The sequence below is a fragment of the Podarcis raffonei genome, chromosome 9, assembly GCF_027172205.1.
Source record: "Podarcis raffonei isolate rPodRaf1 chromosome 9, rPodRaf1.pri, whole genome shotgun sequence".
Taxonomy (NCBI): Eukaryota; Metazoa; Chordata; class Lepidosauria; order Squamata; family Lacertidae; genus Podarcis; species Podarcis raffonei.
In genome coordinates, this window is record NC_070610.1 from 78,840,585 (window position 1) to 78,855,718 (window position 15,134).

The 15,134-nt window shown below is 49.2% G+C and overlaps 1 long non-coding RNA gene across 1 annotated transcript; it reads right to left on the reverse strand.

The window, feature by feature from the left end:
- Nucleotides 1-1,122: 1,122 nt before the first annotated feature.
- On the reverse strand, nucleotides 1,123-11,377 carry LOC128420582 (uncharacterized). The gene is made up of 3 exons (XR_008332067.1): nucleotides 11,347-11,377; nucleotides 3,800-4,002; nucleotides 1,123-3,001 (listed from the first exon to the last, which is right to left on the reverse strand). It is a non-coding gene; the product is annotated as an uncharacterized LOC128420582 (long non-coding RNA).
- Between the last annotated feature and the right edge of the window lie 3,757 nt (nucleotides 11,378-15,134).

The following is a 15,134-nucleotide window of genomic DNA, read 5'->3' on the forward strand; positions in this document are numbered from 1 at the left end:
CCGGCGGCTGCCACCGGGTCACTTTTCCTCGGAAGCCCCTTCCGAGGCCTTGCGAGGAGTTTGGTGGGGAGGGGGGCAGACAGGCGCTTCGCCCGGCACTTGTCACTTGAGATCTTGACGTCCGAGGTGCTGAAATGTTAACGGGACCCTCCAGAATGCTCTGCGACATTTTCTATTCCCTTTATAGGCGACAGCTCAGACCCCACAGCCGGGAGGAGGCTGCAAACGCGGCAGAATTTCCTGGAGCACTTGGCATGTTCTGGGATAGAGGTGAGAAGAAAGAAAGAAAGAAAGAAAGAAAGAAAGAAAGAAAGAAAGAAAGTAAGTTCAGCATTCGTTTCTCTCTTTTTTTTGGAAATCATTTTCATTTCATTTTACCAATACTAGATTATAAAAAAAAACCTAATATATATCCATATACAGAGATTTCTCCATATCTCAGGAGTCCCCACGCCCCTCATTCGAGTCCCATTTTAAAGATTTGAACATTTAAACATTTGAAACTGCATCTTGTTCCAATTTTTATATCAGTCTATATTATCCATGGTAATTATCACACTACAAGTGAAACCAGAAAGTTCAGCATTTGTCAAGGCTGAATATACACATCAGTGTGGAAAGGGACCCCCAAAGGTCATCCAGCTCAACCCCCTGCGGGAATGACAGCTAGAGAATCCCTGACAGTTACCCATCCAACCTCTGCTTAAGAATCTCCCAGGAAGGAGAGTCCACCATCTTCAGGAGTCGTCCGTTAGCTGTTGCTGCCAGAAAGTTCTTCCTAACGTTTAGCTGGAATCTCCTTTCTTGGAATTTGAATCCACACCAAACATCGAAAGCCCCCCGACTTTGTTCCATGGCTGTGCCAGTCAAATATCTGATCTCAGCCACTGGATTGGACCTTATCGGATGCGAGGAAAATCAGAGGAGAGGTTTTGCTTAGCCGATTCATCAAGGAATATCAGATTTTTGCGAGGTGCAGCTGCAGAACAATCAGAAAAGCTCTCGCACCCAAGGGAATTAATCGGGACGTGACACATTCAAAATATGGGTCAAGAGAAATAATAATAATAATAATTTATACCCTGCCGTTCCCGGTTCAAAAAAAAACTACTTGGGCCAGCGAGGAGGCCAGGGGAGAATTAGCTGTGGGGTGTCAGAGCAGGTAATCTTCATAAAAGGGGAGAGGGAGGGAAGAGAAGGGAAATAAAAGATCAGGCTGAATTCAAATTGAAGGCCAGGCGGAATAGCTCTGTCTTACAGGCCCGATGGAAGGAGGTTAAATCCTGTAGGGCCCTGGTCTCCTGGGACAGAGCATTCCACCAGGTCGGAGCCATCACTGAAAAGGCCCTGACCCCAGTGGAGGATAGTCTGACTTCCTTAGGGCCTGGGACCTCTAAACTAGGGTTATTCATGGACCTTAAGGTCCTCTGCGGGGCAGACCAGGAGAAAGGGTGGACAAGCCCAGAGTTAAGCCTGGAAGAAGGGATGCAGCCTTGAGCAAGTGGGGTTTGCTTCTGGGGGCGAACCTTGTGGCTCGAGAGACTCGCAGGAGTGACATGAACACCCAGCCCATAAGAAACAGCTCCTCTAAGGCTCCAGGCTGGCCTCTTTCGAGTCAGCAGCAGCTGATTCCACATCTGGATGGATGGTGTGATCCAAGCACAACCCTAAAATGGACAACAGCTGCAACTTTGCAGGAACTACTCTGGAAAAAATAGCACACCTTGGTTATTATGAGTTTTGGGGGGGGTGAAGGACTAAACCTTTTGCAGGCCAGGTCAGGTTCTGAAGCACAGGTGGCCATCCTGCAAGATCTCTCCGCAAGAACAACAACAACAATAAACAAAATATTAAAAGACACCCAAAAAATCAACCATTAGTTCCAGCCTCTGATAAGAGCAAGAGGGAGAGAGGGAGAGAGGGAGAGAGAAAGGAGATATGGAAAAAGAGGGGCAGATCCCTTATTTTTCATTTTATTGATTTACGAATCCCCTTCCATGTGAGCCCCGAGGCGATTTGCATCACGGTGGCCAAAAATAGCTTCGAAAGTTGTACGCAAAACCCCGACAGCTAGAAATAGCTGTAAAAAACGAAGCAGAATAAACACCCAAGGCCTTTCCGCCCAGCTGGAAGAAATCTGTCAAAACCGAAATGCCTTTGATTGTTTCCGTAAAGCACTTTGCACCCGTAGCCAGCCTGCAGCCCTTGAGAAGGGGATTCTGGGACAGAGGGGCCTTTGGCTTGACCAAGCAGAATCTCCTGATGCTCTTATATTAATTGAAGATGACATACAAGCGAGCGGAAGGGTTAACTTGAGCCCAGGCACAGCTGGCTTCACACCACCTCTGGCATTCTAGGAGACCTGCCTATTCCTGCATCGCAGGGGGTTGGTATGGATGACCCTTGGGGAACCCTATGATTCCATGTGATAAAATAATAGGGGATGGGGAGTCAAACAGGGGTGTGGCGGAGGGGGGGTCATGGCTGGCTTCCCCCCCCCCCCCAGTGTGAAACAACAAGACAGATATTCTCTTTTCCAGCGTCTCTTGAGAGCCGCCGGCACGTAGCTGTATGACCTAAATGGATTCCCAGATGCAGTTCTTAGGATCATTCAGGGTATTAATAATGCATCACACCCTGGATGCTGCAAAAGCACTTTAGCAAAAAAATAAAAATCTAAAAAAACCGTTCCTTCGGAAGAGGAGGAAGGAGGAAGGGCAGGAAGACAGACGCTGGCAGACAGTCTGGGCGGCACCTTAGCAGAATCTTACACATGAAGGAAAAGCGCCAAGACGTTATCCTACATTTTCCAGCCCCACGAAAGGAAGGGGAGATCCTCACATGCCTGTCAGTCACTCGTCGCAGGGCCTCCTCCCAGTGAGATCGTAAAGCACCTAAAAATATATGGATGGTATATGCCTCCAGCATATAGTATGGTCTGGCTTGTAGAAATCCATCTTTTTATTCTTACTCTTATTTCAAACCCACTACCATCTGATTCCTGTAATAGAGCAGAGAAAGAACTAATAACGAAATAGCTGCAATAATAGGAAAGCAGTGTGTTATCACGCACCCGATTCAAATCTGAAGTGGGTTTCGTACGTATCCTGCATTTTGCTGATTTTGAATTTGCTTTCCGTTCTACTTTTTTGTATTTTAAGTTGTCTTTGCATTTGCAACGGCACCGAAATCCCAATTAAAAATAATAATTGTGGAAACAAAAAACACCCCCAAACCCTGCACACTTTAAAGCAGCCTTTCTCCACCTTGGAGTGCCAGATGTTGCTAGACTACAACTCCCATCGTCCCCAGCTAGCAGGACCAGTGGCCAGGGATGATGGGAGTTGTAGTCCAACAACAATTGGGGCTCCCCGACTTGGAGTTCAATGACCTTTGGGGGTCCCTACCATTCTATGAGGGACGCGGGTGGCGCTGTGGAGGGACGCGGGTGGCGCTGTGGGTAAAAGCCTCAGCGCCTAGGACTTGCCGATCGAAAGGTCAGCGGTTCGAATCCCCGCGGCGGGGTGCGCTCCCGTCGCTCGGTCCCAGCGCCTGCCAACCTAGCAGTTCGAAAGCACTCCCGGGTGCAAGTAGATAAATAGGGACCGCTTACTAGCGGGAAGGTAAACGGCGTTTCCGTGTGCGGCTCTGGCTCGCCAGAGCAGCGATGTCACGCTGGCCACGTGACCCGGAAGTGTCTCTGGACAGCGCTGGCCCCCGGCCTCTTGAGTGAGATGGGCGCACAACCCTAGAGTCTGTCAAGACTGGCCCGTACGGGCAGGGGTACCTTTACCTTTACCATTCTATGACTTTCCATGACTTCTGCTCTGGAAACCTCTGGGTAAAAGCATGTTAGATTTCCATACGAGGGACGATTTCTCCGGCAAGCGGGAGCATCCAGACATGACAAGCCTTCTGCGGTGGGACAGGAGCATGAGGTGACTGTCCTACATCGGAAGCAGGACGTCGGCTTTCAGAGCAAACCCTGGACTCTTCCGTAGCCTGTAGGTGGGGGAATTTCCCTGTGAGTTTATTAACTCATTTTCCCTCCCTGCCTGGGGCTAGCTGGCAAATGTTCAAAATAAACAGAGCTGGATTTTCCACTCTGCAGGAGGCTGTAATTGCTGCAAGAGCTTTAAAAAGGAGAGTGTGTGTGTGTATCTTAGGTGGCAGGCGACAGCTTTTGGCAAGAGGGTCCCTTCCAGATGTTTTGGACTACAACTCCCATCAGCCGCTGGGCCTTTCCCCCACCCCAAAGGCCACTGTTTCAAAACCTGCAACACACTTGGTCCCTTTTGCCTTGTCCTCACTGCTACCATCGTCTCCCATCCTTCTTAGGGATATTTTTAAAGCGAACCAAACAAGCCTGCAGGATGAAGCCAAACTGCACCCATCTCCAACTGCGTTCTTTGATTTTAAAAGGCCCCAGCACAATGTGCAAAGACTTTGAGGGTTGGGGCAGGGAGTCCTAAGGAAATCATCATTAAACAAATGGATGGTGGTGTTAATAATGAATAAAGGCACAGCTGCGCCGCAATCTACGCATTATAGCTTTGCATAAAAGGAGGGGGTTGTTTTCCCAGGGTCCCCCAAACAGAACCCCCGCCCCCACGCCAGGCCGCCCTGAAATAATCTCAATTATGGGAGCACGGATCATTTTTAATGACTTGTTTCCTTTGCTGCGGCAAAGATGATAGGTCTCCCTGCCAGCTCCAATTAGTTAATTGCCTTGCATTTGCAAGCTGACTCAATAGCAGAGCCACTGGTCTACAAGAAGGCTCCCCTCGCCGCTAACATTTCCACAGAGAAAAAAATAACAAGGCTTTGATTTATTTTTTCAACCTTAAGCAGACAACAAGCTGAGCTGGTAGTGGAACAGCAAGTAAGTCAAACCATCTATTATTATTATTATTATTATTATTATTATTACTGGTATTATTATTATTATTATTATTATTATTATTATACCGCCCTATACCCGGAGGTCTCTCAGGGTTGTTCACAGAACAAGATCAACGTATAAAACCACAATACATATAATCAAAATAAAAACAGCAACCCAATAACACCAATCTCCAAAAGAGCCACATTTTAAAAGCGCATTCCGTTCCAAGGAATCGTTGAAACTGGCTTTCACACATGCGTTTCCTACAAACTCCCTTTGCACATCGGTTCTGCTGGATCAGGCCAGCATTCTGTCCTCACAACCTGCAGGGGCAGGATCTGAGCACAAAAGCAATTCTCCCCTTCGGTGGTTTTTTAGCAATTTGGTAGCCTTGCTGCCTTCAGCTGTGGGGGCAGAGCAAAGCCATCTTGGCTAGAAATAATAATAATATAATAATAATTTATTATTTGTACCCCGCCCATCTTGCTGAGTTTCCCCAGCCACTCTGGGCGGCTTCCAACAAAGATTAAAAATACATTAAAATGTCACATGTTTAAACAAGATTTACCAGCTATCGAAGAATGGCAGAAGAAGAAGATGGACTATATGGAACTTGCCGAACTGACCGGGAGACTCCGAGACCAGAGAGAAGAGAACACCGGAGCCATCTCCCTTTCTGAGGTTTCCTGCCATTGGTCTTCAGAAGCATTGACTGTGGAGGCAGGGCAGAGCCATGTCTGGATAGCAACCATTGCTTCTCCGTGAATTTATACCATCTTTTTAAAAAGCCACCCAGGTTGGTACCCATCCCTGCCTCTTGTGGCCGTGAGTTCCATAGTCTGTGCTGCATGAAGAAGAAGAAGAGGAAGAAGAGGAAGAAGAGTTTGGATTTGATACCCCGCTTTATCACTACCCAAAGGAGTCTCCAAGCGGCTCACAATCTCCTTTCCCTTCCTCCCCCACAACAAACACTCTGTGAGGTGAGTGGGGCTGAGAGACTTCAGAGAAGTGTGACTAGCCCAAAGTCACCCAGCAGCTGCAGGTGGAGGAGCGGGGAAGTGAACCCGGTTCCCCAGATTACAAGTCCACCGCTCTTAACCACTACACCACACTGGCTCTCAAAAGAGAAGTCCTTTCTCTTATCTGTCCTGAATCTTCCAACCTCACCTTTGGACGTCCACAAGTTTGCGTGTTAGGAGAGGGAGGAAAACTTTTCTCCATGCTGTGCACAGTCTCGGAAACCTCTATCCCAGGGGTCAGCAATCTTTTTCAGCAGGAGGCCGGTCCACTGTCCCTCAGACCTTGTGGGGGGGGCTGAACTATATATTTTTGGGGGGGAGGGGGGAAATGAACGAATTCCTATGCCCCACAAATAACCCAGAGATGCATTCTAAATAAAAGGACACATTCTACTCATGTAAAAACACGCTGATTCCCGGACTGTCCACAGGCCGGATTGAGAAGGCGATTGGGCCAGATCCGGCCTTAGTTTGCCTACCCATGCTCTATCCCAGGGATGAGCAAACTTACCATGCTTCAGGCTGGTGTCTCCAGTGCTGATGTGAGGCGGGCCAGAGGGCCTGGGAGCGTGTCCCCATACGCATGCGCACACCCTATTTCTGGCACACTTCCAGGTCGGAGGAGCACCGGAAATAGAAGAAGAAGAAGAGTTTGGATTTGATATCCCATGGAGGAGCAGGGAAGCGAACCCGGTTCACCAGATTACGAGTCCACCGCTCTTAACCACTACACCACACTGGCTCTCATAGCTTGTGCACATGTGCACAGGCTTCCTCCGACCCGGATGTGCACTGGAAATAACCCTTGCACATGTGCAAATACCACTTGCGCATGCGCACAAGCTATTTCCAGTGCTTCTCCGACCTGGAAGTGGGCAGCTGCACAGCGCCGGTAAGAGCGGGTGGCGGCAGCGGGTGGTGGGTGTCGCTGTGGGCTGGATAAACGAATCCCTTGGGCTTTATCCGGACAACTCTGGGGTTGCGGCGCTTATCTCACTTTATTGGCCGAGGGAGCCGGCGTACAGCTTCCGGGTCAGGTGGCCAGCATGACTAAGCCGCTTCTGATGTACCAGAGCAGCACCAGAATGCCGTTTACCTTCCCGCCGGAGCGGTACCTATTTATCTACTTGCACTTTGAGGTGCTTTCGAACTGCTAGGTTGGCAGGATCAGGGACTGAGCAACGGGAGCTCACCCCGTCACGGGGATTTGAACTGCTGACCTTCTGATCGGCAAGTCCTAGACTCTGTGGTTTAACCCACAGCGCCACTCGCGTCCCTAAACTTAGAAGTCCCAAATGCTGCAGCCTGTCTTCCTGGGGGAGCCACTGCAGCCCCTTGATCCGGAGGGCACCAGGTTGGCCAAGGGGAGTAAAAGAAACTCCGAGAGGGCATTCCAGGCCAAGGAGAAGATGGCGAGTCTGCCAAAGTCTGAGCTGTGGAAAGAGTGAAGGAGCTAAAGGTGCAGAGCTGTCTGGGATGGAGACAGAGGTGGGGAGGGCAAGATCTGTCCAGCTGAGACCTCCGTAGAGCAGTGTTAGGAGGGCGGAAATAATAATAATAATAGTAGTAGTAGTAATAATAGTAATAATAATTTATTTATACCCTCCCATCTGGCTGGGTTTCCCCAGCCACTTTGGGGAAAGGATAGCAAGTGATTTAAAAGGAGGAAGGGGATGCAGAATTAGATAAAAAGGATTCGAAACCTGTGGGACCAGAGATTCACAGGAGATTGGAAGAAATATACGAATTATTTGAAGAGCAACTGTAATCAACAAACGATGCTAGTAGGACTACCTACAAGAAGTTTTGTAAGGAGAAATGTATGAAACATTGCAAAAGTAGAGGAAGAATAGAGATATCAGTTATGAGTTAAATGTAATTGTGGAAGTAAAGAAATGTATATTTAGTGAAGAGATTGGAAAATTTTCAGATGCGATTGGTGGCAGTCAAAAAAAATGGTATATGATATGAAAGTATGTTTAATTACTGTTGAAAATGATATGTCGAAAAACCAATAAAAAATTTATGAATAAATAAATGAATAAAAGGAGGAGGGGAGATGAGAGGAAGCCTGAAAAAGTGGACCAAACAGAAAATAAAAAAGAGGAGAGTCATAACCAACACATCACTCCCTGCTCAGCTCCCCACCTGTCAATCATCTGGTGCACCACTCACACCAGGTGACATATTCCCCCCCCCATTCCATTTTAATTCTGCAACCTGACTCTGTGATTGAATCCCAGCCCCCCAAAAACAAAACGACAACCATCTGGAAGCACCTGTAGACCCCTGTGCTGTTCTCCGTCTCTCTCCCCCCTCGCTTTCCCCTTTGCCAACCCCCCAACCCACAAGCGCTTCTCTGCCAGTTCATTAGCTTCCTTGACATCCTGACTAAACGTTTGGGGATTTTGCCCGCTGAGCGGATGCCCCCCTGGGCTGGGGGGAGTGGGGGGCGGGCGCCGCAGCATCTGGGCCACGGCTAGCCCACGCCAGGGAGTCACATTCAATTGATGCTCTTCTGATCTGAGGCGACAGGGAAGCAGGCGGCAAAGGTCAGAGCCTGGCGCCTTTCGGCAGAAAAGGCAGGGCTGGGGGGGGCAGGCAGGAGGGAGGGGGGCCAGGAAGCCCCCTTGCTTCCCCCTCCCTTCCCTCCCTCCCCCCTTCCCCATCCCTTGTCCTCTCCCCAAATGGGAAGGGCACCAGCACCCAGTGCCAGGCCTGCGTTCAAAATCCCAGTGTGGAAGGCGATTGGCACACAAGTTGGCAAAGCAATCTTGTTCTTCCTGGGCTTCCGTAAGTCCAGAATTTCCTGGACACAGCCAGGATTCGCCCACCGGAAATGGCACCCGGGCTGAATTTTCAAAAATGGCAGCCCATATCAGTGTCGATTTGGGGGCAATTTGGCTTCATTTTTCTTTTATTCTGAGATTTTCAACAGCTTTCGTGTCTGGATTTTCACATTTTTTGAAAACAGCAAGCCTGTTTCCTTCCTTTATGCAGGTGACTCTCAACACACATTCCAGGAATAGCGTGTAATGCCAAAAGAATAAAAACATTAATGATAATTTTATGATTTATACCCCGCCCACCTGGTGTATAAAATAGTGTACAGTCATACCTCAGGTTACAGACACTTCAGGTTGAGTTTCTTCGGGTTACGGATACACTGAGACCCGGCAGTACCGGTTACTTCCAGGTTTCAGCAGTCGCACATGTGCAGAAGCGCAAAATTGCAACCCGCACATCCACTGTATATTCAAAACACACTGGGTGCAATGGTGGGTAGAATTGCCAAAGCCTTTTCCCCCTGAACGGCTGCCCCCTTTTAATTTTCTTCACTTGCCAAGCATGTAAAGGGGCAACCCAGTCATATGGGTAGGGTAATAATAATAACAAGAACAATAATAATAATAATAGCTGAACGTGCACAAGTTAAGTACATGTAAGTTGTGAGTTACCAATAATGTATTCCGCCCCATGATATACAGTATTTTAAACCACCCTGTGCTCTTTGAATGGAAGGTGCTTCAGAAATTTAATAAATAATAATAGTTTGCCCGCCAAAAGGAGCCCCTTCTTTCCTCCCTGGTCACACACAGAGTCACATTTTTATGGCTCAGAAAGGCATTTCCCCAGGCCAGGCTGATAGAAAGTAACCCAGGTTTGGTCCTCGGTTTAAAAGGACTTCCTTTCCGCCCGCCGGTGCAGAATGCTGCGACCAGATTGCTGGTCTGGCCGAGAACATGTGACCCCATCGCTAAAACAGCTGCACCGGGTTCGAGGTTCTTGTATTAATTCACAAAGCCCTGAACATTTGCGGTCCAGAGAATGTCAGGGACTGCCTGAACCGTTATAATACGCATTCTGTATTTTTTATTTTGTATGTTTCCGCGGTCATTGGCTAAGGGGTTGGGCAATTTCAAAAGTTTTTAAAAGTTGTTGCACACTTCGTTCGGGGTCCTCACCTCCTTGCACGTGGCCGGTGGGGAGTGGGGAGTCTGTTGCAACAGGAAAATAAAGTTCCCTCTTGCTTTCCTTCCACTGCTTTCTGCCTCCATTTGTTTTCCTCTGACCAATATCGAACTTCGGGGACCCTGAACCCCTTGATGGAGATCTGGGCAGCAAAAGCCAACCCCAAATGTTTCTAGAACATAGCTTTGAAGGGGATTTAAACCAGTTCATGAAATGTTTCCCTCCACAGAGATTAACCCCCGATAGCTCAGTGGAGCCTCCATGTTCAGAGGCAGTCTACCTTTGGCTACCTGAGGCAGGCTGCAAACAGGGCTATTGCCTTCCTGCCTGGATTGCGAGCTTCCCGGAAACATCTGGCTAGCTAAGGAGGCTGGATTGGAGAGACCTTTAACCCGATGCATCAGCAGGGCTCTTCTGACGCCATTAATCGATTACCATTCTTTTAAAACAGCTGCGCTGACTGCCAGCTCATTTCCAGCTTCAGTTCAAGAAGGGTGTTTAAAGCCCTGAAAGGCCATCTCCTTCTTCACAGACCCTCTCAGGTGCTGAGATCGGCAGAGGGGACAGGGGACGCTTGGCAGTTCCCCCACCCTCAGAGGCTCATGATGATGGTGGTCCAGGGAGAGAGGGTCTTCTCTGAGGCAGCCCCTAAGCTATGGGTCTCCCTCTCCACAGAGGTGCACCAGTATACCTGAAGGAGTGTCTCCACTCCCATCGTTCAGCCCAGACACTGAGGTCCAGCTCTGAAGGCCTTCTGGCAGTTCCCTCTCTGCGAGAAGTGAGGTTTCAGGGAACCAGGCAGAGGGCCTTCTCAGTGGTGGCGCCCGCCCTGTGGAACACCTTCCCAGCAGATGTCAAGGAAATAAACAACTATCTGACTTTTAGAAGACATCTGAAGGCAGCCCTGTTTAGGGAAGTTTTTAATATTTAATGCTGTATTATTTTCAACACTCAATTGGAAGCCGCCCAGAGTGGCTGGGGAAACTCAGCCAGATGGGCGGGGTAAAGACAATAATATTATTACCGGTATTATTTATTATTATTATTATTATTATTATTATTATTATTATTATTATTACACAGGATGCTGAAGACACAGCTCTTTGAACACTGGAGATGCCATGTCTTTAGGACGGGCCTTACTTTTAGGATTGCAAGTTGGTTTACATTGTTTTTGATCTTGGGTTTTAACGCTGTAACGTGCCCCCGGGACCTTAGGGTGAAGGGCAGGTAAACCATAATAATGACGGCAATGATAAAAATGATTAAATAGTAATAGTACTAATGATGATAGTTTTAAAGGAGTCAAAGAATTGCCCTGCAATTCAAGAGGTATAATGTTGCAGAGAGATCCCTGTTGGGTCACAACACTCAGATCATGGGCTAAAGGAAAAGCGTTAAAGAAATGGAAGCAGGCAAAGAGGGAAGAGATATGCTGAGAAGCAGACAATTCACTGGAAGAAAGTTCACCTCCGTGGTCCTGCATGCACACAGAAACGTCTTCGAAGTTCTGGCGCCTCGTTCCACTCGTCCAACTTTCACGAGATTTCAGCTCCCCAGCTTTTGGCATCCAAGAAGGGTGATCCCTATGGAAAGGTCAAAACCCAGTCTCCCGGCATGTGGGAATTTGAACCCTCTGAGCCTTTGTATTCCACAGGTGCCAGGACCAATGGCAAAGGCACGTTCAAATCGCTGGTGGTGATTTAGGAAGGGTGCAGTGCACCACCCAGTTCAGGTGAAAACAGCCCTGTTCCCAAATTGGCATTGCAGGGCTGCAATTCAACCCTCTTCCGGCGGTTCTGCCCCTTGAGCACCAGCTCATCCTCTGCAGGTTGGTCCTCCAGGCTTCCCATCCCATCCTCCTCGCCGGGACCTGATCCCAACATCCAACAAACTTACACCAACCCAAAAGTGTTCCTCTCTTCACAGAGATCGCAGCCTGTGAGTCCTCTGTGTGGCATGGCTAAAAGATGCTCAAATGAGACTTCGAGTTCCCAAGGCCCGTCATTTGGGGCAAAGAGAGGAAACTGCACATCCAACTTTGCACCTCCCATTTCTCTGCCTCCAACGGAACGGTCCATATTCAGAATTTCAGGTCGGGGTCCATTCCGCCCATCCTTTGCCGCCTGTGGCGTTCACCCTTCGTAGCCGTGGCCGATTCGCCGTAAAAGTGGAGGATACTTTCCCATTGTGCGGAAGCGTATTCTTTGAGGCTTCCTCTGAATTCTTTTTGCTCTCGTAGCCTGAATCCGGTCAGCTCTGAAACAACAACAGAAGCATAACCAGAAGGGAGCGAAACGGGAAAGCCCAAAGCACTGTCGAAACGCAGACAATTCCCTTCTCCGTGTTTTCCATGCTATTTAAAAAGCAAAAAACAACAACACGCCACTGTCACGATGAAACAGTACAAAGCCACCTTTTGTCCCCCTCGCACCCGAGTCCAGGTATTTCTCTCACTTTATTCAGGCTCGCCTGCCCCCGCCCTCCCTCTCCACCCGGACGAAATGCGCCTTGGAAGCTTTCCTTGCCGCTTGCTCTGGGTGGGCGGCGCCAGGCACAGTATTTGGGTCACTCGGCACCACTTAGAATTGGCGGCATCAGCAATGACCCTCCAGGAATCTCTGCCCCCTTGGAAGGCTACTCCATCGCTTGCCAGTTCACAGAGGGCCGAGAACCACCCAACGGATTTGAGGGGGAGCAGGAGTTGGAAAGTTTGTGAGCAACTAGCATGTGATTAGCATGCGTGCATGTGATAGTTGTTTACACTCACATCTGCATGTCTGCGCACAACCCTGGCTTGGACTGCTCACATTTCTCTTGAGCAGTCCTCCTCTGACTGGAATCTAGCTTTTCGATGAAACATTAGTCAAAGTATCGCAGAGGAAGAAGCAGGGAAATCCATCTGCAGTTGTGAGGAGGTCATGGAATCAGAAAGACGGAGGAGATCCAAAGACTCATCTAGTCTAACCTGCTGCAAGGCAGGAATCACAGCTAAATGATGTCACGTAAATGAAACAGGCTCATGGAAGTCAGGGTCATCTTTCTGGTTTGTCTAGTTTCCCCAACATTTCCCCCTTCTGTGCTAAAGGCTGGCTTGGATTAGGCATGGCGGCCCCAAAATACGAGTCCTGCCATCAACACCTGTATTTTTGCATGCAACCGATCCCTCTGGGTTTCCACAGTCAGCACCAGCGGGGAAATCCAGAGAGGAGAGGGAAATGACCCTTCTCAGTTGGTAAACAGCAGGCAGCAAACACAACAACATCCATTTGTGGAGGGACAATCTCTGGGGAGGAATCTGGGGCCTCGAGCCAAGACAATTTATCCAAGCAGCACGCAAAACCATCTCCCCACAGCAACTGCGCTATATTGAACCACATTCAGGGCTGTTGCTATTTCCACCAAAGTCTGAGGTTGCTCCTAAAAGGCCAGGCTTTCTTCTTTTTTAAAAACCCTTTATCGATTAAAGACAATAAACAAAGGGCAAATTCAAAGCGCAGACAGCGAAAGGATTCAGAGGTCGGGAGCTGCAAGGACTGTAATGGGTCCAGAATGAAATCCCATCATGAGTTTAGTTTAAGAGGAGGAGGAGGAGAGTGGAGATAGCTGGCTCCTTTGGGAAGAAAGGCGGGATATACATTTAATTAATAAAATAAAGAAATGAACAAGGAGGGAGGAAGACAGTGGTTTTTGCAGCGAATTGAACGGCGTTTGAGAGAGGTGATTGCTGCTTTTGAAGCATCCAATTTTTTGCTTCTTGGCAAATGGGTTTGATGGGAATACGTATTGCTTCAAAAAAACTTCCTGCCTGCTATGGGGAGATTCACTCCCAGCTGTTGGGGACTCCTGGTCTTCTCTAGCCAAACCTCCAGAGGGGTTTATAAACAGCCCCACTAGTTCATTGCAGCAAAACCCATGACACCTTGAAGGCCGACATATTTGCAGTGGTGCAAGCTTTCGTTGGCAACAGTCTACTTCATCGGATACGCAAAGCGGACTCAAATATATATCTATATCCCATGGGAGGCCAAATGCATAAGAAAAACTGAGGTATGCCACTCGGGTGAGCCCCAGTCCAAAGCAGACCACAGAAGATGCAGGATTCCTGGATGACCCATTCTTACACAGCCATGGACAACTCTTCTGACAGAAGAGGTGAGCCGTTTCCACCCCCAAAATACTGTGCATAAGACAAAGAGGAACGGACCTTCTCCAGAGTCAAGAGGACCATCTGAGCGTTGGGAGCTGTTTGCCCCGGGATCCGCTATGAAGGGCAAGATCATGATATCACATTCCTTGGAGGTCTCCAAGCCAGGCTGCTGGGGGTGTGTGAGGTCCGGGATCCTGTCCTTCAAAGGACAGAGGTACAACAGGAGATCCACCAGGTCTTCCTTCCAGTCCTGACACCTCTGACCGCCAAGGAAACTCCTTACAGGGGAGGGGAGCCAGGGAGTTCCAGGTCCCTTCTATCCAAAGAAGTCTGAGATAAGAGGACTTACCTGAGTGTTGCTTCTCCAGCTTGCTCAGTGCTGGACTGAAACTTTGTCCCAAGTCCAGACCGAAAAAGGGGGAGCAGAGCGCCCTGGGGGGGTCTCTCTGACGCCGACGCCTCCTCCCAGCGTTCTCATCACATGGGACAGACAGGCTGGTGCCAGAGGACTCAGGGAGTTAATGAGGTGGAGAATCGGGTGGCGACGCCTGGACTCTCCTGTCCCCCCCCCCATGCACACGCCTGGCTGTTCTTCCTGGGGGGCCTTAACCCTTGCCCTGCCACTGCTCCTGTGTGCAAGTTGGTGGGGGGAAGGAAGCCGAGCTGGAGTCCTCACTGAGAAAGGCAGGACTGTGCTGGGATGGAAAAGGGGCAGAGATCTCGCCGGCACAAATGGATGAGAGAGAGAGAGAGGGAGAGAGAGAGAGAGAGAGAGAGAGAGAGAGAGAGAGAGAGAGGCCAGGCTGCATGGGAATGTCGCGACATCTGTGGCTCTTAGGCACATAAGAGCATAGAAGAGTCTGCTGGGTCCGGCCAACAGCCCTTGCAGCCCACTGCCCTGTTCTCCATGGATTTGGATTTGATATCCCGCCTTTCACTCCCCTTCAGGAGTCTCAAAGCGGCTAACATTCTCCTTTCCCTTCCTCCCCCACAGCAAACACTCTGTGAGGTGAGTGGGGCTGAGAGACTTCAGAGAAGTGTGACTGGCCCAAGGTCACCCAGCAGCTGCAGGTGGAGGAGCCGAGACGCGAACCTGGTTCACCAGATT